This window comes from Anabrus simplex, chromosome 9 (genome assembly GCF_040414725.1).
Source record: "Anabrus simplex isolate iqAnaSimp1 chromosome 9, ASM4041472v1, whole genome shotgun sequence".
Classification (NCBI taxonomy): domain Eukaryota; kingdom Metazoa; phylum Arthropoda; class Insecta; order Orthoptera; family Tettigoniidae; genus Anabrus; species Anabrus simplex.
Genome location: NC_090273.1, coordinates 102934162 through 102960387, shown reverse-complemented (window position 1 = coordinate 102960387; position 26226 = coordinate 102934162). Strand labels below are relative to the sequence as shown.

The window sequence follows — 26226 nt, the reverse complement described above, 5'->3', positions numbered from 1 at the left end:
TTTTAAGAGTAATGTCGACAATATGGGATGAACATCGAGCAGCGGCTCGTCTTGTCGTGTTACCCTGGTAACGACCAGGTTTGTGGGGTCATGCGCGCGCACCACGGGGTAATATTGGGGTGTCAGTCGGGCGTATGCTACAGTACCGTGTTGGACGGGGTAGCTTCAACAGTCGTGTTATCACAGAGAACTCATTTCTATGTTACACGTACGAGCATCATCAAACAAGCATTTAATAGTAGTCATCTCGTGAATATTAAATAAGTTCCAGACTATAGGTGTTTTAACTAGAACAATATTTCCAGATTATCTCAAATTAGTACGTATGAATTGATAAAAATATTTATTTATATATTACTGTGAAGCCGTGAAAGTGAACTGAACGTTGTCGGCGGTGTGATTAATTGTGTGCTACGCTGATTTAAAAAGATATTCTGCTGCTCGTCAAGTGGTGAGTAGAGTTATCTTTCAAATAAGGATATCCTAATCTTTACAGTAATTTATTTCAGACAATTTTGGTGCCCAGTGTAAAAGAGGCACATGTTACAAAACCAAACGTTTACGGCAAAGAGGAGTTTCTACAATTCCCTTTTGTGTAAAAATGAGGCCTGAAATTAAAATGAATGAAACGTTAAAGGCACAACATTGCACATAGTCTATTAAATATTGGCTTAATAATAATCATGTCCTATACATTAATAAAATTTCAGACTGAACGCTGAAAGGCATAAGTCTATAATGTATGTATGTAGGTGTGTGTGTGAAAATAAGATCAATCTATTGCATGTTAGTATAAATATAGGTTTCAGAAATGCAGTACCATATTAAATAATAATTATGACGAGTTTAAGAGCGCGAATCAGCCCAAATTATCTTGATGAATTAAGGGTTATATAACTAAAATAGCAAGTAATCAATGAATGGCCTGACAGAGCAGAACATTACATGCAATTACTCATCTACCTTTTCCAATACAAGTCTTTCTGTACCTTTTGGTTAGAGTTGAAGCCCTTTACTCTTCATTATAGACTTAATTATTATACAACATTGATATGTTCTAGTTTGCTGAAACTAATACAAAATTAATTAATAAAATAGCTGAAAAAGAAAATATTATTTTTCTACGTATTTTATACTATTTTCATATCTTGCGGTGGTTTCAATAAAATAAAATATATTAAGGTTATATATATCTTAGTGACTGACGAAAGAATGATTCACATTTTCACATCATGCTAATGCTGGGGTTGTACCGTTATTATTGCTAAGGCTGCTATCTCTCGCAATCCTACCCCCTACCCTTCCTTGCGTCTTCGAAATCTGTCTATATATTAAGGCAACGTTAAACCACCAGGGAAAAGGAGAGAGGGATAGAGAAGGAAAGATGAACAGATAGTACACAGTACAGTAGACTTTGCGAATCCCTAAATTTTACAGGCTTAATTTGTCATATTGACCTTCGGGAGTCTCCGACTATTAAGGCTACCGACACATGGGATATGAGCACCTTATCCGTTACGGATGTCCAAAGTTCATAAAGACAATATTTTGTTCAGCTTACTTATAGGGAAATGCCACGAGCTCGAGGGTTTTTGTCTGTAAATACAACAGAGGATTGGATGAGATGTGTGATTAAGTGAATAGCCAGTCATGCGGCGTGTATTGAGTTCAGTTCGTGACTTTGACGAAAACACAGAAATGGAGAACTTCCTTGGTTCAGGCGGCAGCTGGGCTCCGTGGTTCAAATCCCGATCCCTCCATTTGAGATTTGTGCTGAACAAAGCGGAGGCGAGATAGGTTTTCCTTCGGGTACACCGGTTTTCCCTGTCATATTTCAGTCCAGCAACACTCTCTAATATCATTTCATTTCGTCTGTCAGTCATTAATCATTGCTCCAGAGGAGTTCGGCAGCCGGGGAAATTCCCATCCTCGCCGCTATATAGGGCTTCATTCATTCCATTCCTGACCCGGTCGAATGACTGGAAACAAGCTGAGGATTTTCATAGTCAAAAATGGAAGCCTGTGAAATGTGACCGTAGTGTCCGGCAGAAATAATTGTTTGGACAGACCACATCATTTGTAACTTGATCATCCTTGGTTCATCTTTTGAATGGTTAAACTGATTTGGCATTACGGTATTTAATTAATTAGTCGACATAGTTTGGAGATTCAGTGTATGTTGTAACCAGATTCGCTCACTCTTCTGTCGCAGGGATTTTGCCATCGTCACCACTATGTTGACACAGTGACACTCATAACTTTCTTCCAGCACTTCTTCCGGGCTTGAAGACGCCTGTTTATTATTATTATTATTGTTCTTATTATTAGTAGTAGTAGTAGTAGTAGAAGTAGTATTGGTTTTACGTTCCACTAACTAATGCAGAGGTGGCGGAATTTAGTCCCGATGGAGTTATTTTACGCGCCAGTAAATCTACAGACTCGAGGCTGACCAATCCCAACATCTTCGAATACCACCGGATGGGGCAACGACAGAACCCGCCAAGTTGGAGGCAGAAGACCAGTGCCTCAAATCATCTGAACCACCTCATCCCGGCATTATTATTATTATTATTATTATTATTATTATTATTATTATTATTATTATTATTATTATTATTACCGAGCTCGATAGCTGCAGTCGCTTAAGTGCGGCCAGTATCCAGTATTCGGGAGATAGTAGGTTCGAACCCCACTGTCGGCAGCCCTGAAGATGGTTTTCCGTGGTTTCCCATTTTCACACTAGGCAAATACTGGGGCTGTACCTTAATTAAGTCCACGGCCGCTTCCTTCCCACTCCTAGCCCTTCCCTGTCCTATCGTCGCCATAAGACCTATCTGTGTCGGTGTGACGTAAAGCAACTAGTAATAAAATATTATTATTATTATTATTATTATTATTATTATTATTATTATTACAAAATTATTTCATAATTATTGGAGTTTTGTGTTGTAGGTAATTAAAATAATCCTTGAGGTTTCAATCTGTCGAACTCAAGTCTCAAATATATAAACCTCTAATACCTATATAGAAAAATAGGTTTATCAACTTACTTGAAGTATGTATTACTATCGCCGCCGCCGCCGCTGTCTGGTGTCTCTTACTTTCAGGTTCCGAATTCGTTTCCCGGTCATGTCAGGGACTTTTACCAGGATTTGAGGGTTCACTCAGCCTGTCTAATTAAAATTGAAGAACTCTGTGACGGTGATAATATAGCGATCCCGATTTGGGAAACAAAGGAGAATGGCCTAGAGGATTCGTCGCGCTGACCACGCGCCACCTGTCAGTCTGCAGGCTCTCGGGCTGAGAGACGGTCACTTTGTAGGCCAAGACCGTCAGAGCTATATTTCCATGGAGTTTGGTTTGGGTTTATTATGTTCTGTTGTCTGTACCTTGTGTTCAACACTGTATTCTTTCCGGGTTCATATGCGTATTCTACATAGTCTTGTGAATAACTTTAAGTTTTTAACTAATTCGACAGTGAAAAAGCATTGCTTCTATCTTAACAATCAATGTATTTTCGATAGAAAACGCTACTGGCTGAGGGAACGATTTACTTATTTATTTATTTTCATTTATTTTTATGTATTTATTTTTTATTTATTTTTATTTATTTTCATTTATTTGCATTTATTTTTATTTATTTTCATTTATTTTTATTTATTTATTTATTTATTTATTTATTTATTTATTTATTTATTTATTCTGCTTTACGTAGCACCCACACAGGTCTTACGGCGACGATGGGATTGGATGGGTCTAAGACTGGGAAGGAAGCGACCGAGGCCTTAATTATAGTACGGCCCCAGCATTTGCCTGGTGTAAAAATGAAAAAATATGGAAAACCATATTAAGGGCTGCTGACAGTGGGAACCAAACCCACGATCTCTAAAATGCAGGCTGATAACTACGTGACCCAAAACGCACAACCACATCTTCCATGAGGGAAAGGCTGATGCTCGAATATTCACTGCTGAATCAGTTACTGAAGAATACACCTTTCTATTCAGCTTCTTTTTGTTTTTTATTATCAAGGTAGCGGCTTCAATACCGAACGATATCGGTCATGTTTAAATGTAAAAGTTTCTTATGCACGGATCTAAGTACCTTAGAGAGATTCTGCAGGAACATTCCGGCGCTCTGCGTTGTTACGACTGCTAGCAGTTAGAATGGTGTTAAGTCAGAGAGTAGACACATCCTCTGATCACGGAAGAATAGTATTCCCTGCTAGATACTCTTTGGTTATATAACCTTTCGCAGCTTCCAAATGTATTCAACAGATGGCAGAACGTTCCTAATAACTTACATGCTGCTGAGACAAAAAAGGAAACATACAAACAGAACCCATCATGACATACGCCTCAGACATTATCAGGGAACACCTATAGAAAGATGACGACCTAGCTACACTAGGAAGAGTGAAAACCATGTATTTTTAAAAATGTTCTCTGCCTGACAAAAAGTGCTCTTGCAAGACTAACCTATGAGTCCTCAAGACAACCGTTCTACATAGAACTACTGCGATTAAAAGCATACTGCACACTTAGCCAAGAGGCCAAACTCCTTCACATCTCCAAATCCCAAAGCTACTTCCCTCTTAACTTCAAACCCCATCAAATCCCCAAACCCCGCCAAATCTCCTGGCCAGAGAGAAGGCGTAACCTTCTAGGTGGCCCGCCCATCCCCTTCGGGGAGGAGAATGAAAACATCCCCCTTGGTCCATTGCCTTGTGCGACACAATACCAAGCTGTACATCAAGAACTGCAGGACAAAACAGCGAATATACGGATAGGACGGCGTGATGACGTCAGAATGGACGATTTCTGATTACGAACTTCGGAATACCATAACGTGGTTCTTATTAAATGGTCATAAAACCACTGAAATTGGCAGGCAAAACTATATGACTACGACAGGCAAATAGAAACGAGTTATCTGACCTATTAATAACGAATGCTGCGGAGCTGTACGGCCCTCTAGTATTTCTTTAAAAGTTATTTTTTATAGTCCACTCGTATTGAACATCAACACAAAACTCCTTGAAAAAGCAAGAAAAATAAACTTCGTAAATAACACACTAATCCTTCATCAAAGTCCGGCCCCGCGGTGTAGGGGAAACGCGTCCGCCTGTCACCCAGCAGACCTGGGTTCGATTCCCGGCCGGGTCAGGGGCTTTTAATTGCAATGATTAATATCCCTGGCCTGGGGACTCGGTGTTTGTGAGTTCCTTAATCTTCCTTTCCTCACACACAACATTGCACACTGCCGCCATTCTAATTACACACAGATTGATACAATATGGTGCCAGTAACGGTAAAAGATCCACATGGGTCGACGCCCCGAACAAATAGGATTTAAGAAATTGTCTTTCATCACGAATGTGTCGTGTAAGTTTTAATCATTTAAGTACTCCATTTAACTCGAGTAGACTGTATCAATCTGATAATTGGAGAACAGATTCCAAACGTGTTGAATTACTCCACCTTTATAGTATCATACTTGGCTTTGCCTTCAACTTCAGGGCTCGAGGTCGCGCGATCGAATGGCCCGCACAGTCGATTTACATTTCAGAATGCTTGAATGTGAGAAATCCCTGTTGATAGTTTTACTGGCTCCTGAAAGAATTATATTTCTAAACAAAAATCTAGAAATCTGGGGTCTGTTTTAATCTATGGCACCGAGCTCGATAGCTGCAGTAGCTTAAGTGCGGCCAGTATCCAGTAATCGGGAGTTAGTGGGTTCGAGCCCCACTGTCGGCAGCCCTGAAGATGGTTTTCCGTGGTTTCCCATTTTCACACCAGGCAAATGCCGGGGCTGTACCTTAATTAAGGCCACGGCCGCTTCCTTCCACTTCCTAGGCCTTTCCTATCCCATCGTCTCCGTAAGACCTATCTGTGTCGGTGCGACGTAAAGCAAATAGCAAAAAAAAAAAAAAAATCTATGGCAATTGAAGAGGTTATTTAATTCACGACATTCTTAGTATTATTGTTTTTATTGTTAGTAACACTATTGTAGCTGTGCCGAAGGAGTAGCTCAAACGGTAAAGCGCTGGTCTTCCGATTCTGAGTTGGCTGATTCAAACCTGGCTCAGTCCGGTGGTATTTGAAAGTGCTCAAATATGCCAGCCTCGTATCATTGCATTAAGCATGAAGAGAAATAGCTCCTGCGGACCAAATTCTGACATCACGGCGTCTCCAAGAATCGTAGAGGTAGTTAATATAATGAAAGGTCAGTAGTAGTAGTAGTAGTAGTAGTAGTAGTAGTAGTAGTAGTAGTAGTAGTAGTAGTAGTAGTAGTAGTAGTAACCGAGCGAGTTGGTAGAGCGGTTAGGTTCTCGCATTTGTGAGCTTGCATTCTGGAGATAGTGGGTTCGAACTCCGCTGTCGGCAGCCCTGGACATGGTTTTCCGTGGTTTCTCATTTTCATACCAGGGACCGGTTCCTTCCCATTCCTATATTATCGTCGCCATAAGACCTAGCTGCTGTGTTCGTGCGACGTAAAGCAAATTGTAAAATGAACGTAGTAGTAGTAGTAGTAGTAGTAGTAGTAGTAGAAAAATGACCCTATGAAGTTCTAGTAAGAGCAACATAGCATTACCTAGTCCAGGTCCATGGCTTAATGGTAAGCGTACTGGCCTTTGGTCACAGGGGTTCCGGGTTAGATTCCCGGCAGGGTCGGGAATTTTAACCATCATTGGTTAATTTTTCTGGCACGGGGGCTGGGTGTATGTGTCCTCTTCATCATCATTTCATCCTCATCAAGACGCGCAGGTCGCCTACGGGAGTCAAATCAAAAGACCTGCACCTGCCGAGCCGAACATGTCTTCGGACACTCCCGGTACTAAAAGCCATACTCCATTTCCTTTCATTGTCTTCAAGTGAAGTAGACTGTCCCCTCGGAACTCGAATTGTAGAGGACAGGGGAAGAGGCCCAACCAGTTGTAGATTGAAAATATCTGCAAAAGAAGGAGCCATGGAAAGTGTAGAAGCGAAAGAATACTTACGCCTTGTAAATGTAACACGTGAAAGAAGATATTTTTGTGTAGGTTCCCATTTTCTCACTAAGTGAATGATGGAGTTTTACCTTAATTACGGTCGCTTCTTTCCTAGTCGTAGCCCTGTTCTGTCCCATCGTCGTCATAAGACATTCTGAGAAGATGTGAATTTAAACCAATATGAATAAATAGGAAAGATGAAAACGACTATTTAGCTTGCCGCAAGTAAGTTGACTGGCTAGGAGCTACATATTTACCACCCCAAGAATTTCAAGTTGAAAACCTCCAGGACAACCTTATGTCATACAGGTGACAGTATTGTGTCAATTGTATATTACTACTACAGTCTAGTGATGGGGGTATTTCAATAATTTTAATAATCGAATAACTTATATCCGATTATTTAAATAATCGAACAAATAATCGAGTAAAATAATCGTATAAGTTTCAAATATCATTCAGTTGTATCGCATAGAATATTCGGATGCGTCATAGATAATTTTTTCTGTTTATGTGTGTCAGATGGATAATCGATTGTAATAAGCGAATAGATGAACTTTTTCGAAAAATAAAAATGCGTCTTTTTTCCAAATGTATCTCGAAATGTTGAAATTAAATGAGTAAATTAACTGCCTTAATAACATCACTTTTCATTCGATAATTTAGAAAGCATTCGCTATTCAATTGCCTCATTCATTCGAATGCAATTCCGAATGAATAATCGAAAAAATAATCGAATTGAAAAATTTGCTATTTTATTGCCTCATTCATTCGAATTAATAATCGAAAAATTATCGAATAGGAAATATAATCGAATAACAGAATAAAATGAAATAATCGAATGAGCGATAAATTTGTGTCGATTATCCCATCACTACTCCAGTCAATAAGTTCGTGGACTGTCGCCTACAGTGCAGGCAACACGGGGTACACTCGTGTACTACTGTCAATATGTTCGCGGACTGGAACTAACAGTTCAAGGTTCTCATAATCTTTTGACCTGACGTTTCGGGTCTTTTTGCCGTCGTGATGATCCGGGTGATTTCGACTTGATCATCTCAAACGTTTCCCAAGCGGATTTTCCTCATTTTTGGCAGAACTTGAAATTTGTCCTTTGCTCAGACTATGACATTCTCAAGTTCCACCGCTTCCATTCAACTACTCCTCACAACAGAGACCGTAGTTCTGCTTATACTGAATGCACACAACTGCCTCTTGCTGGAACGAGAGAAGAACTGTCATGGCAACATCACAGCGCACTAGACGGGCAGTCCACGAACTTAATGACTCTACTACGTATTTCTATACACATTTTCCACTGAAAGATGTAATTAAGTTATAATTGGCCATATAAAGACCTATCATATTAAAGTACTAACTTGCATGTTGACAACCCGTACAGTAGAGTTAAGAGAAAGTCCACGCTGTTTATGCTTAAAATAGTTACCTTACTTCATATCGAACCGTGGCAAGTGCTGGAGTTACGCTTTGCTAAAAGATCAGTCTTCTTTCTCAGCTTTAGTAACAAGTAATTACAGTAATATTCACTTTAAATAATCGTGGTGCCTAAATCACTCCAACAGAATCCTCACGCACATTACCCCACAGGACCTCTTCGGGAAATACGATCTTGCAATTGGGTTCCAATGACGTTCCCATTAGCATTTGAGTTCCTGAAGTCCCATCATTAATTTTTGACACTAATAGTGATCGGCTTAAGAATTTTAAGTCCCCGAGCACGACCAATGAAAGGGGCACTTTTTACAGAGGTTTATACACATATTTTCAATAAATTGGTCAATTTACTTGCTGTAACGAGATTAAATTATGAAATTCACTATAAATTACTCTAAACACTACGTGTGACTGTCTATAATAGAGCTACGCACGTTTACAGGTGAAGGATTATTGGGGTAATTTATATTAAAGAGTACGATAATAAAAGGATTATTATAAGAAAACCACTGGTTGGGATGATGTATAAAACGTCTGATGCTGGTTTCTTCCACACTCTAGTCCACTCGGTTCTCAGGTCATGGTATTGTACATAAATGAGGCAATGTGTGTCCTTGAAAGTCCGCTATTCATGGACCCTCTGTTTGATAAGCTCATGCTCTCAGCATACGAGGGGAAGCGTTTTATCCCTATTTCCTACATTGTTTCCACATTTTGTTATAAAAAGAGTGAGGATCAAAAGGGTTGTGTGCTCTGTATGGCTTGTAACTTTGTGCTTTCGATAATGGTGGAAAGACTATACCCTAAGGGAGAAAGTTGAAGTGGCATCGCAACTGGGGTTCTTTGCATCGCAGTTCTGTATCTATCTTAACCTATCACTCCTCCATTCATATTTCTTTCTTTCCTTCCTTCTTTCTTTTTTCTTTCTTGCTTCCTTCCTTCCTTATAGCACATCAATAGTGTAGTCATTACCATTCGTTCCTTCTATGCATCCTCCCTCGCTTCCATTTGAATGTCGTTATTTTTATTTCTTCCGACTTTGTTTCTTTTGTTCCTTCTTTCTTTTATTCTTTATTCATTTCATCCTTCTTTCATAATTTCTATATTTCATGCGTTCTTTCACATACTCCTCCCTTCGTTATATCCTTCCTTCCTTCCTTCCTTCTTTCAGTCCTTCCTTCCTTCCTTCTTTAATTACATATTTCCTTCCCTCCTTTCTTCCCTTCCGTCTTCCTACCTTATACCCTTCCCTCTTCCTCAGCACTTATTACATATTTCTTTCTTTTTCTCACCTTTCCTTCGTCCTGTTCTTTCTTATTTCGTGATATTTTCTTCCTCTCTTCCATACTTCCTTCGTCCCTTTTTCCCCTCCATCGTTACTTCCGAGTTTACATCATTTCTTTCTTTCTTCCTTGGCGAGATGGTCATGTTTACTTTGTCACTGGGAAATAAGATAAGATACGTATCCCCTCCGAAAACAAGAGGAAGTCTGATTATTTGAAAAATGTGTGTATCGAAAAAGGAAGGAAAAAAAGGGGCACGAAAGCCTTAAAAATGAAAGTCTGCTTTGACTTTGACCATGGGAGGTCGGAGAGGAATTATGACAGTAAGGAGCCAGGCATACATAAGTAAGTGCATGCTATGTTAGAACCTGCTAGAGTCCCCGTGGGCGTTAATTACACTCGCAGTTAGAGATCCCCTAGAATCATCGTCTGTTTTAGTCACCTTTTCAGTCAGGAAGGGAATAGCATGGTTTATTTCAAGCAATTACTCACAAGCGAATCTTCCTTTCTTACTTACTTTTTATTTATTTATTTATTTATTTATTTATTTATTTAATTTGCTTTCCCTTCTTTCGTACTTTCCTATTTCCATTTTTATATACTCCCTTATCCTTACTTCCATCGACCGTCTCCTACTTTATTTAATGTTTTCTTCCTTTTTTCTTACTTATCTCCTTACTTTTTCAAATTCTTCGTCTCCTCTTTCTATCCTGTTTCCCACATTATTTACGGAATCATGGCAAAGTATTTCCTCATAACTTTTTCTTGTATTCAGTCGTTATCTTCACCATAATTCTCTTTAAACTATTGTCTTCAACGTCATCATCATGATCATCAGAATAAAATAAATTCACTACAAAGATTCAACTGATGACCAACTCAAAGAATACTGTCAAATGTGAAGGAACTATTTTCGAACGTTATTTCATGACTGGCCACGGATTGTACAAAGAATCGTTCTCCTTTTCGCCTATGTTTGAAATACTTTCATCTGAGTCAATAGATAGTTAGGTCTCAAATCGTATTTCAAAGTTGGTTCAACTTTTTAGAACTGCTGTCAGTCCGAAAGCAACTTTTTATAAAGAAAAGGGCATTAAAAGGAACATTTTCTCCTTTTTGATTTTCATATGGAGCGCTATATTATACGGTGTGAGTAGTATAATTGGATGGTTCGGCCGCCACCGCCACCTCCGGCTCTCGGGAGAGGCCTCCACCTCCCGCGGGAAATTTGAATTTTGGCGGGAAATTTGAATTTTGGCGGGAGATTTGAATTTGTAAACAAAGCCACGTGCTTTTTGACAGCTGTCATCGACAACAACGCAACGCTAACCTCACTGCTGCCATCTTGACGGGCCTAAACCTCAGTAGTGCCAACTTAACCTAACTAGCGTGAGGTAAACAAAGCCACGTGTTTTTTGACAGCCACGTGCTTTTTGACAGCTGTCATCGACAACAACGCATCGCTAACCTCAGTACTGCCATCTTGACGGGCCTAAACCTCACTAGTGCCAACTTAACCTAACTAGCATGAGGTAAACAAAGCCACGTGTTTTTTGACAGCCACGTGCTTTTTGACAGATTTGTAAACAAAGCCACGTGCTTTTTGACAGACAACAACGCATCGCTAACCTCAGTACTGCCATCTTGACGGACTTAAACCTTAGTGGTACCAACTTAACCTAACTAGCGAGAGGTAAACAAAGCCACGTGCTTTTTGACAGCCACGTGCTGTTTTGACAGCTGTCATTCGCCATCTTTAAACCACAAAGCACTGCGCTGCCCTCTATATCGCAGTAGCCGCAAAATTCGTCACCTGTCATCAGCAGTGCTGCCATCTTGACGGGTCTAAACCTTACTGCTACCAACTTAACCTAACTAGCGCGAGGTAAACAAAGCCACGTGCAGATGTCATCTGCCATCTTTAATCCAGAGAGCATCGTGCAGCCCTCTTTAGCTACTTACCTTTGAAATGTAGTACGTCATCCGCCATCTTGCATCGCAAACCTCAGTGCTGCACTCTATGTAGTGGCGGCAAATTCCACATGCTCTTGTTTGGAAACAAAGCCACGTGCAGCTGTCATCCGCCATCTTTAATCCATAGAGCACCGTGCTGCCCTCTTTAGCTACTTACCTTTGAAATGTGGTACGTCACAGCTGTCATCCGCCATCTTGCATCGCAAACCTCAGTGCTGCACTCTATGTAGTGGCGGCAAATTCCACGTGCTCTTGTTTGGAAACAAAGCTACGTGCAGCTGTCATCCGCCATCTTTGAGCACCGTGCTGCCCTCTTTAGCTACTTACCTTTGAAATATGGTACGTCACAGCTGTCATCCGCCATCTTGCATCGCAAACCTCAGTGCTGCCCGGTGGCGGCAAATTCCACGTGCTCTTGTTTGGAAACAAACCTATGCGCTTTTTTGTCAGCTATCATCCGCCATCTTTAATCACCGTGCTGCCCTCTATGTGGTGGTGGTAAATTCTACACGCTTTACAAACCCATGTGCTTTTCTGACAGTTGTCAACCGCCAGAGAGCACCGTGCTGCCCTCTTTATGCCGGTGGCAAATTCTACATGCTTTTTGACAGCTGTCACCCGCAAGAGAGCACCGTGCTGCCATCTTTAGCTAGATACCTGTGGTGGCGGTAAATTCCACGTGCTCTTGTTTAGTAAACAAAGCTACGTGCTTTTTTGACAGCTGTCGTCCGCTATCTTTAATCAATAGAGCACTGTGCTGCGGGTAATTTCATCAGCTGTCATCCGCCATCTTTAATCTACACAACACCATGCTGCTCTCTGTAGTAGCGGGCAATTTGAAAAGTTCTGTTAGCTGTCATCCGCCATCTTTAATCAAGAGAGCACCGTGCTGCCATCTATGTGGTGGCGGCAAATTCCACGTGCTCTTGTTTAGTAAACAAAGCCACGTGCAGCTGTCATCCGCCATCTTTGAGCACCGTGCTGCGGGCAATTTCGTCAGCTGTCATCCGCCATCTTTAATCTACAGAACACCGTGCTGCCCTCTGTAGTAGCGGGCAATTTGAAAAGTTCTGTTAGCTATCATCCGCCATCTTCGAGCACCGTGCTGCCCTCTATGTGGTGGCGGCAAATTCCACGTGCTTTACAAACTCACGTGCTTTTTTTTGACAGCTACCATCCGCCCTGCTCTCTGTAGTAGCGGGTAATTTGAAAAGTTCTGTGAGCTGTCATCCGCCATCTTTGAGCGCCGAGCTGCCCGGTAGCGGTAAATTCCACGTGCTTTACAAACTCACGCGCAGCTGTCATCCACCATCTTACATCGCAAACCTCAGTGCTACACTCTATGTGGTGGCGGATAATTTAAAAAAGAAAAATTCTACATCAGTCCTCTCTCGACGCTAATTGCACAAGATGGTGGCTATACATGACTCCTTAAAGGTGCTTATGCGAGATGATCGCTATACATAGACGCCCTTGGGATGCTTGCGCAAGATGGCGGTTATACATGGCTCCTTATGAGGGATGCTTGCGCGAGATGGTGGTTGCTCTTATGAGGCGGCTTAAGGATCCTTGGCTAGAGTCCCTAAGGATGCTTGCGCAAGATGGCGCATGCAAGATGGTGGCTATACATAGCTCCTTATGAGACAGCCAGTACAACATGTGATCAGAACATTGATTGATGTGTTCAGAACACAAAATAAGTAGAATCGAACACTGTACTCGATACAACATGTGATTAAAACATTGTTTGGTGTGTTCAGAACACTAATCGAACGCTGTACAACATGTTAGGGGATACCTTTGTTTAGATTGAAACATAACAAGACTAGAATTGAACACTGCACATTGATTGATGTGTTCAGAACACAAAATAAGTAGAATCGAACACTGTACTCGATACAACATGTGATTAAAACATTGTTTGGTGTGTTCAGATCACTAAACAAGTAGAATCGAACGCTGTACAACATGTTAGGGGATACCTTTGTTTAGATTGAAACATAACAAGACTAGAATTGAACACTGCACTCGATGTCGTTACATGTGATCAGAACAATGATTGATGTGTTCAGATCACTAAACAAGTAGAATCGAACGCTGTACAACATGTTAGGGGATACCTTTGTTTAGATTGAAGCATAGCAAGCCTAGAATCGAACACTGTAAGAACATTGTTTGATGTGTTCAGTACAACTTCAATGATTTACCTAGTGTAAAACACACACACTGTGCACATATCGCATAGCTATCTCGCCTATCACGAAAATCAAAAAAAAACACACTGTGCACATATCGCATAGCTAACACTTCAAATGATTTGCTTAGTACGAAAATAAAAAAAATCTATACCGCGTAGCTAACTCGTTCATCGCACTGCTATTTGATGTGTTCAGTACAACTTCAATGATTTACCTAGTGTAAAACACACACACTGTGCACATATCGCATAGCTATCTCGCCTATCACGAAAATAAAAAAAAAACACACTGTGCACATATCGCATAGCTAACACTTGAAATGATTTGCTTAGTACGAAAATTAAAAAAAATCTATACCGCGTAGCTAACTCGCTCATCGCACTGCTATTTGATGTGTTCAGTACAACTTCAATGATTTACCTAGTGTAAAACACACACACACTGTGCACATATCGCATAGCTAACACTTGAAATGATTTGCTTAGTACGAAAATTAAAAAAAATCTATACCGCGTAGCTAACTCGTTCATCGCACTGCTCAGACGCTTAGTAATTGTGAATACACTCATACGAAAATCAAGAAAGCACACTGCGTAGCCAACTCGCTCGGCTCACTCGCTTAGTAATTGCAACACTCACGTATAAGAATGTTCTGAGATACTTACATGTTTTTTAAGGGGGGTGAAAGATCATAAATTATATGTACACATGTTGTCTCCTCCAAGTTGTAAGATGAAATAGACGCAGTACTGCGAGTTTCCGCTCTAGCTGGCGAACGGAAGTAGCATGATATCTCAGCAAAAAATAATACGCGTGAGCTTGCAAGTCAGACACAATGATGGATACCGCGATTCAAATCCTAGCAACTTATGCCGTCGGGAAGGGCATCTAGCTAGATCATGTAATGACGATCGCGCAGGCCCCTCGCCTAGCATTTACGGCTTCTAGTTCGAACCCGCTATCTTCCGAAGTAGTGTGAATGATTGAAGAGTGTTGAGGGTGATTCATTCGTCGGATGGAGGCGTTAAGCTGGCTTCTTCGGTAGGAGAAGGCTATGTCGGGACATCTAGTTATCGATTTAAAAATCCTAGTCAGGAAGGGTACGCGATTCAAATCCTAGCAACTTATACCGTCGGGAAGGGCATCCGGCTAGATCATGTAATGACGATCACGCAGGTCCCTCGCCTAGCATTTGCAGCTTCCAGTTCGAACCCGCTATCTTCCGAAGTAGTGTGAATGATTGAAGAGTGTTGAGGGTGATTCATTCGTCGGATGGAGGCAATAAGCCTTGTGCAGGCTTCTTCTAGTCGGGAGTAGGCTATGTGTCGGTACCGGGATATCTAGTTATAAAACCCGCTACAACAAATTTATCACGTATACTGCGATTTAAAATCCTAGCCAGGAAGGGCAGCCGGTCGTATAAAATTATGGTGTGAGGCGGGGTGTGTGTAAAAGCTAGCAATAAGTAAGGGCTGTTGATGGGGACGTTAAACCTTGTGCAGACTCCTTCGAAAATGATTTTTTGAGTACAAGACTTGACAGTGATTCATTTGTCGGATGGAGGCGTTAAGCTGGCTTCTTCGGTAGGAGAAGGCTATGTCGGGACATCTAGTTATCGATTTAAAAATCCTAGTCAGGAAGGGTACGCGATTCAAATCCTAGCAACTTATACCGTCGGGAAGGGCATCCGGCTAGATCATGTAATGACGATCGCGCAGGCCCCTCGCCTAGCATTTGCAGCTTCCAGTTCGAACCCGCTATCTCCCGAAGTAGCGAGAATGATTGAAGAGTGTTTGAGGGTGATTCATTTGTTGGATGGAGGTGTTAAGCTGGCTTCTTCAGCGGGAGTAGGCTATGTGTCGGTACCGGGATATCTAGTTATAAAACCCGCTACAACAAATTTATCGCGTATACTGCGATTTAAAATCCTAGTCAGGAAGGGCAACCGGCCGTATAAAGCTATGGTGTGAGGCGGGGTGTGCAAAAAAGCTAGCAATAAGTAAGGGCTGTTGATGGGGACGTTAAACCTTGTGCAGACTCCTTCGAAAATGATTTTTTGAGTACAAGACTTGACAGTGATTCATTTGTCGGATGGAGGCAATAAGCCTTGTGCAGGCTTCTTCTAGTCGGGAGTAGGCTATGTGTCGGTACCGGGATATCTAGTTATAAAACCCGCTACAACAAATTTATCGCTTTTATCGATTTTAAATCGCAGTATACGTGATAAATTTGTTGTAGCGGGTTTTATAACTAGATATCCCGGTACCGACACATAGCCTACTCCCGACTAGAAGAAGCCTGCACAAGGCTTATTGCCTCCATCCGACAAATGAATCACTGTCAAGTCTTGTACTCAAAAAATCATTTTCGAAGGAGTCTGCACAAGGTTTAACGTCCCCATCAACAGCCCTTACTTATTGCTAGCTTTTTTGCACACCCCGCCTCACACCATAGCTTTATACGGCCGGTTGCCCTTCCTGACTAGGATTTTAAATCGCAGTATACGCGATAAATTTGTTGTAGCGGGTTTTATAACTAGATATCCCGGTACCGACACATAGCCTACTCCCGCTGAAGAAGCCAGCTTAACACCTCCATCCAACAAATGAATCACCCTCAAACACTCTTCAATCATTCTCGCTACTTCGGGAGATAGCGGGTTCGAACTGGAAGCTGCAAATGCTAGGCGAGGGGCCTGCGCGATCGTCATTACATGATCTAGCCGGATGCCCTTCCCGACGGTATAAGTTGCTAGGATTTGAATCGCGTACCCTTCCTGACTAGGATTTTTAAATCGATAACTAGATGTCCCGACATAGCCTTCTCCTACCGAAGAAGCCAGCTTAACGCCTCCATCCGACGAATGAATCACCCTCAACACTCTTCAATCATTCTCGCTACTTCGGAAGATAGCGGGTTCGAACTGGAAGCTGCAAATGCTAGGCGAGGGACCTGCGCGATCGTCATTACATGATCTAGCCGGATGCCCTTCCCGACGGTATAAGTTGCTAGGATTTGAATCGCGTACCCTTCCTGACTAGGATTTTTAAATCGATAACTAGATGTCCCGACATAGCCTTCTCCTACCGAAGAAGCCAGCTTAACGCCTCCATCCGACAAATGAATCACTGTCAAGTCTTGTACTCAAAAAATCATTTTCGAAGGAGTCTGCACAAGGTTTAACGTCCCCATCAACAGCCCTTACTTATTGCTAGCTTTTACACACACCCCGCCTCACACCATAGTTTTATACGACCGGCTGCCCTTCCTGGCTAGGATTTTAAATCGCAGTATACGTGATAAATTTGTTGTAGCGGGTTTTATAACTAGATATCCCGGTACCGACACATAGCCTACTCCCGACTAGAAGAAGCCTGCACAAGGCTTATTGCCTCCATCCGACGAATGAATCACCCTCAACACTCTTCAATCATTCACACTACTTCGGAAGATAGCGGGTTCGAACTGGAAGCTGCAAATGCTAGGCGAGGGACCTGCGTGATCGTCATTACATGATCTAGCCGGATGCCCTTCCCGACGGTATAAGTTGCTAGGATTTGAATCGCGTACCCTTCCTGACTAGGATTTTTAAATCGATAACTAGATGTCCCGACATAGCCTTCTCCTACCGAAGAAGCCAGCTTAACGCCTCCATCCGACGAATGAATCACCCTCAACACTCTTCAATCATTCACACTACTTCGGAAGATAGCGGGTTCGAACTAGAAGCCGTAAATGCTAGGCGAGGGGCCTGCGCGATCGTCATTACATGATCTAGCTAGATGCCCTTCCCGACGGCATAAGTTGCTAGGATTTGAATCGCGGTATCCATCATTGTGTCTGACTTGCAAGCTCACGCGTATTATTTTTTGCTGAGATATCATGCTACTTCCGTTCGCCAGCTAGAGCGGAAACTCGCAGTACTGCGTCTATTTCATCTTACAACTTGGAGGAGACAACATGTGTACATATAATTTATGATCTTTCACCCCCCTTAAAAAACATGTAAGTATCTCAGAACATTCTTATACGTGAGTGTTGCAATTACTAAGCGAGTGAGCCGAGCGAGTTGGCTACGCAGTGTGCTTTCTTGATTTTCGTATGAGTGTATTCACAATTACTAAGCGTCTGAGCAGTGCGATGAACGAGTTAGCTACGCGGTATAGATTTTTTTTTATTTTCGTACTAAGCAAATCATTTGAAGTGTTAGCTATGCGATATGTGCACAGTGTTTTTTTTTTTATTTTCGTGATAGGCGAGATAGCTATGCGATATGTGCACAGTGTGTGTGTGTTTTACACTAGGTAAATCATTGAAGTTGTACTGAACACATCAAATAGCAGTGCGATGAACGAGTTAGCTACGCGGTATAGATTTTTTTTAATTTTCGTACTAAGCAAATCATTTCAAGTGTTAGCTATGCGATATGTGCACAGTGTGTTTTTTTTTGATTTTCGTGATAGGCGAGATAGCTATGCGATATGTGCACAGTGTGTGTGTTTTACACTAGGTAAATCATTGAAGTTGTACTGAACACATCAAATAGCAGTGCGATGAACGAGTTAGCTACGCGGTATAGATTTTTTTTATTTTCGTACTAAGCAAATCATTTGAAGTGTTAGCTATGCGATATGTGCACAGTGTGTTTTTTTTTTTGATTTTCGTGATAGGCGAGATAGCTATGCGATATGTGCACAGTGTGTGTGTTTTACACTAGGTAAATCATTGAAGTTGTACTGAACACATCAAACAATGTTCTTACAGTGTTCGATTCTAGGCTTGCTATGCTTCAATCTAAACAAAGGTATCCCCTAACATGTTGTACAGCGTTCGATTCTACTTGTTTAGTGATCTGAACACATCAATAATTGTTCTGATCACATGTAACGACATCGAGTGCAGTGTTCAATTCTAGTCTTGTTATGTTTCAATCTAAACAAAGGTATCCCCTAACATGTTGTACAGCGTTCGATTCTACTTGTTTAGTGATCTGAACACACCAAACAATGTTTTAATCACATGTTGTATCGAGTACAGTGTTCGATTCTACTTATTTTGTGTTCTGAACACATCAATCAATGTGCAGTGTTCAATTCTAGTCTTGTTATGTTTCAATCTAAACAAAGGTATCCCCTAACATGTTGTACAGCGTTCGATTAGTGTTCTGAACACACCAAACAATGTTTTAATCACATGTTGTATCGAGTACAGTGTTCGATTCTACTTATTTTGTGTTCTGAACACATCAATCAATGTTCTGATCACATGTTGTACTGGCTGTCTCATAAGGAGCTATGTATAGCCACCATCTTGCATGCGCCATCTTGCGCAAGCATCCTTAGGGAGGCTCTAGCCAAGGATCCTTAAGCCGCCTCATAAGAGCAACCACCATCTCGCGCAAGCATCCCTCATAAGGAGCCATGTATAACCGCCATCTTGCGCAAGCATCCCAAGGGCCGTCTATGTATAGCGATCATCTCGCATAAGCACCTTTAAGGAGTCATGTATAGCCACCATCTTGTGCAATTAGCGTCGAGAGAGGACTGATGTAGAATTTTTCTTTTTTAAATTATCCGCCACCACATAGAGTGTAGCACTGAGGTTTGCGATGTAAGATGGTGGATGACAGCTGCGCGTGAGTTTGTAAAGCACGTGGAATTTACCGCTACCGGGCAGCTCGGCGCTCAAAGATGGCGGATGACAGCTAACAGAACTTTTCAAATTACCCGCTACTACAGAGAGCAGGGCGGATGGTAGCTGTCAAAAAAAAGCACGTGAGTTTGTAAAGCACGTGGAATTTGCCGCCACCACATAGAGGGCAGCACGGTGCTCGAAGATGGCGGATGATAGCTAACAGAACTTTTCAAATTGCCCGCTACTACAGAGGGCAGCACGGTGTTCTGTAGATTAAAGATGGCGGATGACAGCTGACGAAATTGCCCGCAGCACGGTGCTCAAAGATGGCGGATGACAGCTGCACGTGGCTTTGTTTACTAAACAAGAGCACGTGGAATTTGCCGCCACCACATAGATGGCAGCACGGTGCTCTCTTGATTAAAGATGGCGGATGACAGCTAACAGAACTTTTCAAATTGCCCGCTACTACAGAGAGCAGCATGGTGTTGTGTAGATTAAAGATGGCGGATGACAGCTGATGAAATTACCCGCAGCACAGTGCTCTATTGATTAAAGATAGCGGACGACAGCTGTCAAAAAAGCACGTAGCTTTGTTTACTAAACAAGAGCACGTGGAATTTACCGCCACCACAGGTATCTAGCTAAAGATGGCAGCACGGTGCTCTCTTGCGGGTGACAGCTGTCAAAAAGCATGTAGAATTTGCCACCGGCATAAAGAGGGCAGCACGGTGCTCTCTGGCGGTTGACAACTGTCAGAAAAGCACATGGGTTTGTAAAGCGTGTAGAATTTACCACCACCACATAGAGGGCAGCACGGTGATTAAAGATGGCGGATGATAGCTGACAAAAAAGCGCATAGGTTTGTTTCCAAACAAGAGCACGTGGAATTTGCCGCCACCGGGCAGCACTGAGGTTTGCGATGCAAGATGGCGGATGACAGCTGTGACGTACCATATTTCAAAGGTAAGTAGCTAAAGAGGGTAGCACGGTGCTCAAAGATGGCCGATGACAGCTGCACGTAGCTTTGTTTCCAAACAAGAGCACGTGGAATTTGCCGCCACTACATAGAGTGCAGCACTGAGGTTTGCGATGCAAGATGGCGGATGACAGCTGTGACGTACCACATTTCAAAGGTAAGTAGCTAAAGAGGGCAGCACGGTGCTCTATGGATTAAAGATGGCGGATGACAGCTGCACGTGGCTTTGTTTCCAAACAAGAGCATGTGGAATTTGCCGCCACTACATAGAGTGCAGCACTGAGGTTTGCGATGCAAGATGGCGGATGACGTACTACATTTCAAAGGTAAGTAGCTAAAGAGGGCTGCACGATGCTCTCTGGATTAAAGATGGCAGATGACATCTGCACGTGGCTTTGTTTACCTCGCGCTAGTTAGGTTAAGTTGGTAGCAGTAAGGTTTAGACCCGTCAAGATGGCAGCACTGCTGATGACAGGTGACGAATTTTGCGGCTACTGCGATATAGAGGGCAGCGCAGTGCTTTGTGGTTTAAAGATGGCGAATGACAGCTGTCAAAACAGCACGTGGCTGTCAAAAAGCACGTGGCTTTGTTTACCTCTCGCTAGTTAGGTTAAGTTGGTACCACTAAGGTTTAAGTCCGTCAAGATGGCAGTACTGAGGTTAGCGATGCGTTGTTGTCTGTCAAAAAGCACGTGGCTTTGTTTACAAATCTGTCAAAAAGCACGTGGCTGTCAAAAAAAACGTGGCTTTGTTTACCTCATGCTAGTTAGGTTAAGTTGGCACTAGTGAGGTTTAGGCCCGTCAAGATGGCAGTACTGAGGTTAGCGATGCGTTGTTGTCGATGACAGCTGTCAAAAAGCACGTGGCTGTCAAAAAACACGTGGCTTTGTTTACCTCATGCTAGTTAGGTTAAGTTGGCACTACTGAGGTTTAGGCCCGTCAAGATGGCAGCAGTGAGGTTAGCGTTGCGTTGTTGTCGATGACAGCTGTCAAAAAGCACGTGGCTTTGTTTACAAATTCAAATCTCCCGCCAAAATTCAAGTTTCCCGCCAAAATTCAAATTTCCCGCGGGAGGTGGAGGCCTCTCCCGAGAGCCGGAGGTGGCGGTGGCGGCCGAACCATCCAATTATACTACTGGTGTGCCCAAAAAATTAAAATAAATGACCATCTATTCATTAGTACAGATACATTAAAATAAATGACGATCTGTTTATTAATACAGATACGAGGCTAATTACATTAAAGACAATTAAGTGCAGGAAATTAAAGAAACCTCGTCCAGAAAAGAAACCTGTCTATTGCCCCCTGTGTGTTTGCAGATTTTCAAACTGATGATCATTATTTTCCAGATACATGGATCATTTCGCTTGGAAATACAAGACATTGCTTTGCAATTCACTCTTTCAACGCATCGACGTTTGCGGGTTTTGCACCGCAAACCTTATCGTTGAGATATCCATATAAGGAAAAATCCATTGGCATGAGGTCGGAGGAACGCGCAGGGAATTCAGCGCTACCTCTTTGCTCAGGTCATGTGTGTGGTTTTGAGGTAGGCCCTGACATCACGGTGGCCGAGAGGTGTTGCACCATCTTGCTGGAAGTAGCACTCCTCGTCACCAAACAGCATTGTAATGCATGAACCGACGGATTCCTGCAGCAAGTTGAGGTAAACGTCCCCAGTGACAGTTCGGTCAAAAGACAAAGGCGTGTAGAGGCGCGCGGCTGTGAGCTTGCATCCGGGAGATAGTAGGTTCGAATCCCACTATCGGCAGCCCTGAAAATGGTTTTCCGTGGTTTCCCATTTTCACACCAGGCAAATGCTGGGGCTGAACCTTAATTAAGGCCACGGCCGCTTCCTTCCAACTCCTAGGCCTTTCCTATCCCATCGTCCCCATAAGACCTATCTGTGTCGGTGCGACGTAAAGCCCGTAGCAAAGAAAAAAAAAAAAAAAAAGACAGAGGTCTTAGGATGCCCAATGCTGATATCCTACACCACACGGTAACACTTGGTAAATTCACGGTGTCCAACTGTCGTAAGAATTTTCAGCCACCCAGTAGATGCAACTGTGTCGATTGTTGTAACCATTTAACTTAAAGGTAGCCTCGTCTCTCCGGATAATTTTGAACAGTTATGAACATGCAAGGGGCGTTAGACGTTTTTTTTTTTTTTCACTGGACTTGGTTTCTTTAATTTCCTGCACTGAAATGAAATGTCGTATGCCTTTTAGTGCCGGGATATCCCAGGACGGGGTCGGCTCGCCAGGTGGAGGTCTTTCTATTTGACTCCCCTAGGCGACCTGCGCGTCGTAATGAGGATGAAGACAACACATACACCCAGCTCCCATGTCACTGGAATTAACCAATTAAGGTTAAAATCCCCGACCCGTCCGGGAATCGAACCCGGGACCCTCTGAACCGAAGGCCAGTACGCTGACCATTCAGCCAACGAGTCGAACATTTCCTGCACTTAATGGTGTTTTATTTTAATGAAACCATTTATACTGTATCTAGGTTAACAAACGTGTAATTAATTGTCATTCCAAATAGTTAATACATTTTTTGGGACGCCCTGCACATTTACCACAACCTACTATCTGTGCACTTTTTAGAGATAGATTTTTTACGGGTTTGAGGAGTAAGGAGGGAACATTTCCGCTTCCATTAGTACTGCCAACTAAATGGAAATTAAATCTGAATTGAATCGATAATATGATCGATCGATATGAATTTTCTAAACCTTTGTTATTTTAAGCCAACAACTGTGTCACACACACATTATATAACATTGCTCGATGTGAATCTTATTCCTAGACTGAATTCTATAGTTTGGCTTTGCTGTGTAAATAACAACAGTACTAGTACGTAAAGTGTACGCCAGACGTCGCACAGCGATGCATAAGCGATTCATAGTTTGTGTTTCAAAGATTGCCAGCACGAATCTCGAAGATTGCCGAGGTTGACCGTTTCAGCACTAGGGTGTAAATCTATCGCTAAAAAGTGCGCAGATAGTACTGCCTATTGTTCGATGTTGGCAATCACTTGAAAGTTGAAAGAAAATATGTTCACGAAATCAACAATTTCAACAGTTTCTCATCCTTTTCAATAGACACACTGAAATAAAACTTCCTATGAATTGGTACCGACAGAAACGCAGGTGATATTCTTTCCAAGGCGCCATTAAAAATGTTGCAAGTTGCCCTTATGTATACTAAATGAACTTTCTCTAGCTGGCCGAGATCCGCATACATTTTGAAAAGAGAAGAAAAGCTGCAAAAAGGAAACATAAAACATCTCCCAGTCTGGTGAGAGCAGACAAGAGCTGGGAAGAAACTCTGCTTTATTTATTAAGCAGAAAGAAAGAGAGATGAACAAGAGCATATCTTAGGTGTTGAATATTTTAAGTTTCTGTATACACGTGGTACCTCTCATCGCAATGAATTTCTGAAATAATTATACAGAATATAACAGCATACTACACAGGTTACATGTCTCCAGATGGCAATTTTCACTTTCAAGAAGAATTAATTTCTGAAACCAATTTTCCGCCAATAACGCGGGGAAGTACAATTTCGGAAGGGCGTGCAAAGTAACAGTAACACCAGAAAAGACTGAACATTTCATTCTTAAATTTTAAATGCTAGTATACATATATACCGTTACGTTCGTTTCTGCAAATGTGATATGGTCTATGAAGGGATCTTTTGACCCCCGTATGCACATGCTGCACATGCACGGTCCCTTCTACAGTACATCCTCCGTCATCTGTCTTTGGGTTTTTGGATTGTGCCCCGAGTTGATGTTATTCATCGAACAGCATTTTTTGTGTCTCTAGATGGCTAATTTCACTTTCAAGAGAAATGAATTTCTGAATCCAATTTTCCGCCAATAAAAGGAGAATTACACTGAGTGGCCAAAAGTCACGGGAAGGGATGTCCCGTTAGAAAATGACTGCTGAGCGTCACGGCTACCTGCTGAGCAGTCTGTCACAGCCACCAGCGTCTTGAAGATGGCAAACCGTCGCGAGTTGACCGACTTTTAACGTGGGATGATCATCGGTGCACAGCACAAGGGTCATAGCACTGCGCAGATTACACGCGAATTCGGGTTTCCAAGGTCAACAGCGTCGGGGGTGGATCTTCAACATCGCAGAGACAACCTTACCACCCGCGTAATTTGCCGTACGGGAAGACCTCAGATGTTTAATAAATGGGCATCACTTCGCCTCTACAGAACCATACTGGGCGTTCGAGGGGCTACTGTCAGTCAGATCATCGCCCAGTTAAATCGTGGGAGTGAGGAACCCATTTCTACCAGGACTGTAAGGATGCAACTGCTCCGCCTATGCTTCACCAGCCGACGACCGACTCGTGTCCCTTTGCTGACACCTCGACACAGAGCTCAACGACGTGCATGGGCCCGCGAACATCGGCAATGGACCATGGAAGAATGGCGGCGTGTGGAATGGTCCCATGAATCCTGGTACCTGTTGTATCGAGCTGATGGGCGCGTGAGAGTGTGGCGTATGCCCCATGAAACTATGGATCTTGCGTGTTAACATATGTCCAGGAGGGAGGTGGCTCAGTTCTGGTCTGGGCGGCGTTCTCACTGTGGCAGTTAGGCCCCATTGTCAGGCTACAGGGAGCACTGACAGGTGCACGTTACGTGGACATTCCCTCAGACCATCTGCATTCCCTTGTGGCCTTAGAGTACCCTGATGGAGATAGCATGATTCAACAGGACAATACGCCATGTCACAGCTCTGTGGTACCACGCAGGTGAATGGAGGTGCACTCCAGTGAAGTTACGACCATAGATTGGCCCTCCATATCTCCCAATTTTAATCCAGTCGAGCATTTATGTGATGCTCTCGATGATGGTGTACGCTCTATGACATCCGCCCCAACTACACATGGCCAGTTGTGGGTATCATTGAAAGATGCGTGTGTCCAGATCTCTCCAGAACGATTTCAACACCTTGCCTCGCCGCATTGCTGCCGTTTTGAGGGCTCCCGGAGGAGCAACTCGTTATTAACGATACCTTCAGTGTCTTCCCATGACGCTTCGCCACTAAGTGTACAATTTTGACTAATCTAGACTCTGTGACTAATCTCAGTTATCACCTGTTGTAAACTATAACAGAGGGATTAAATAAACCACCATGGCTCAGGCGGCAGTGCGCCGGCCTCTCACCGCTGGGTTCCGTGGTTCAAACCCCGGCCACTCCATTTGAGATCTGTACTGGGCACAGCGGAGGCGGGTCAGGTTCTCCATTATAAAAAGTTTTAGATATAGTTTTGCCACAGATTAATCCAATTCGGGGACTTAAGTTTTGGCTTTATTAAACGGCATCCTCACCCTTCAGCTATACCTTCAGTTTGTTCTATTATCTACATCTAACTTCTCATATGAAATACACTGACTGACAGAGCAAATGCAACACCAAGAAGGAGTGGTTCGAAAGGGATGAAAGTTGGGGAAAAACAGAGACGGCACGGACGAATAATTGATGTTTATTTCAAACCGATATGCAGGTTACACAATGCGCACGGCATCGACTCAGTAGGATGTAGGACCACCGCGAGCGGCGATGCACGCAGAAACACGTCGAGGTACAGAGTCAATAAGAGTGCGGATGGTGTCCTGAGGGATGGTTCTCCATTCTCTGTCAACCATTTGCCACAGTTGGTCGTCCGTTCGAGGCTGGGGCAGAGT

General features: G+C 42.7%; 1 protein-coding gene across 3 annotated transcripts in view; it reads left to right on the top strand.

Moving 5' to 3' along the window:
- The first annotated feature begins 327 nt into the window (after positions 1–327).
- LOC136880801 (uncharacterized) overlaps positions 328–26226 on the top strand; it is a 740501-nt gene continuing 714602 nt past the window's right edge. For 2 of the 3 annotated variants that reach the window (XM_067153333.2, XM_067153332.2), the window contains exon 1: positions 329–451. The gene's annotated coding sequence lies outside the window, so the exon portion shown is untranslated. Of the gene's footprint in view, positions 452–26226 lie in introns of all 3 variants that reach the window. The other variant, XM_067153331.2, reaches the window with a different exon arrangement.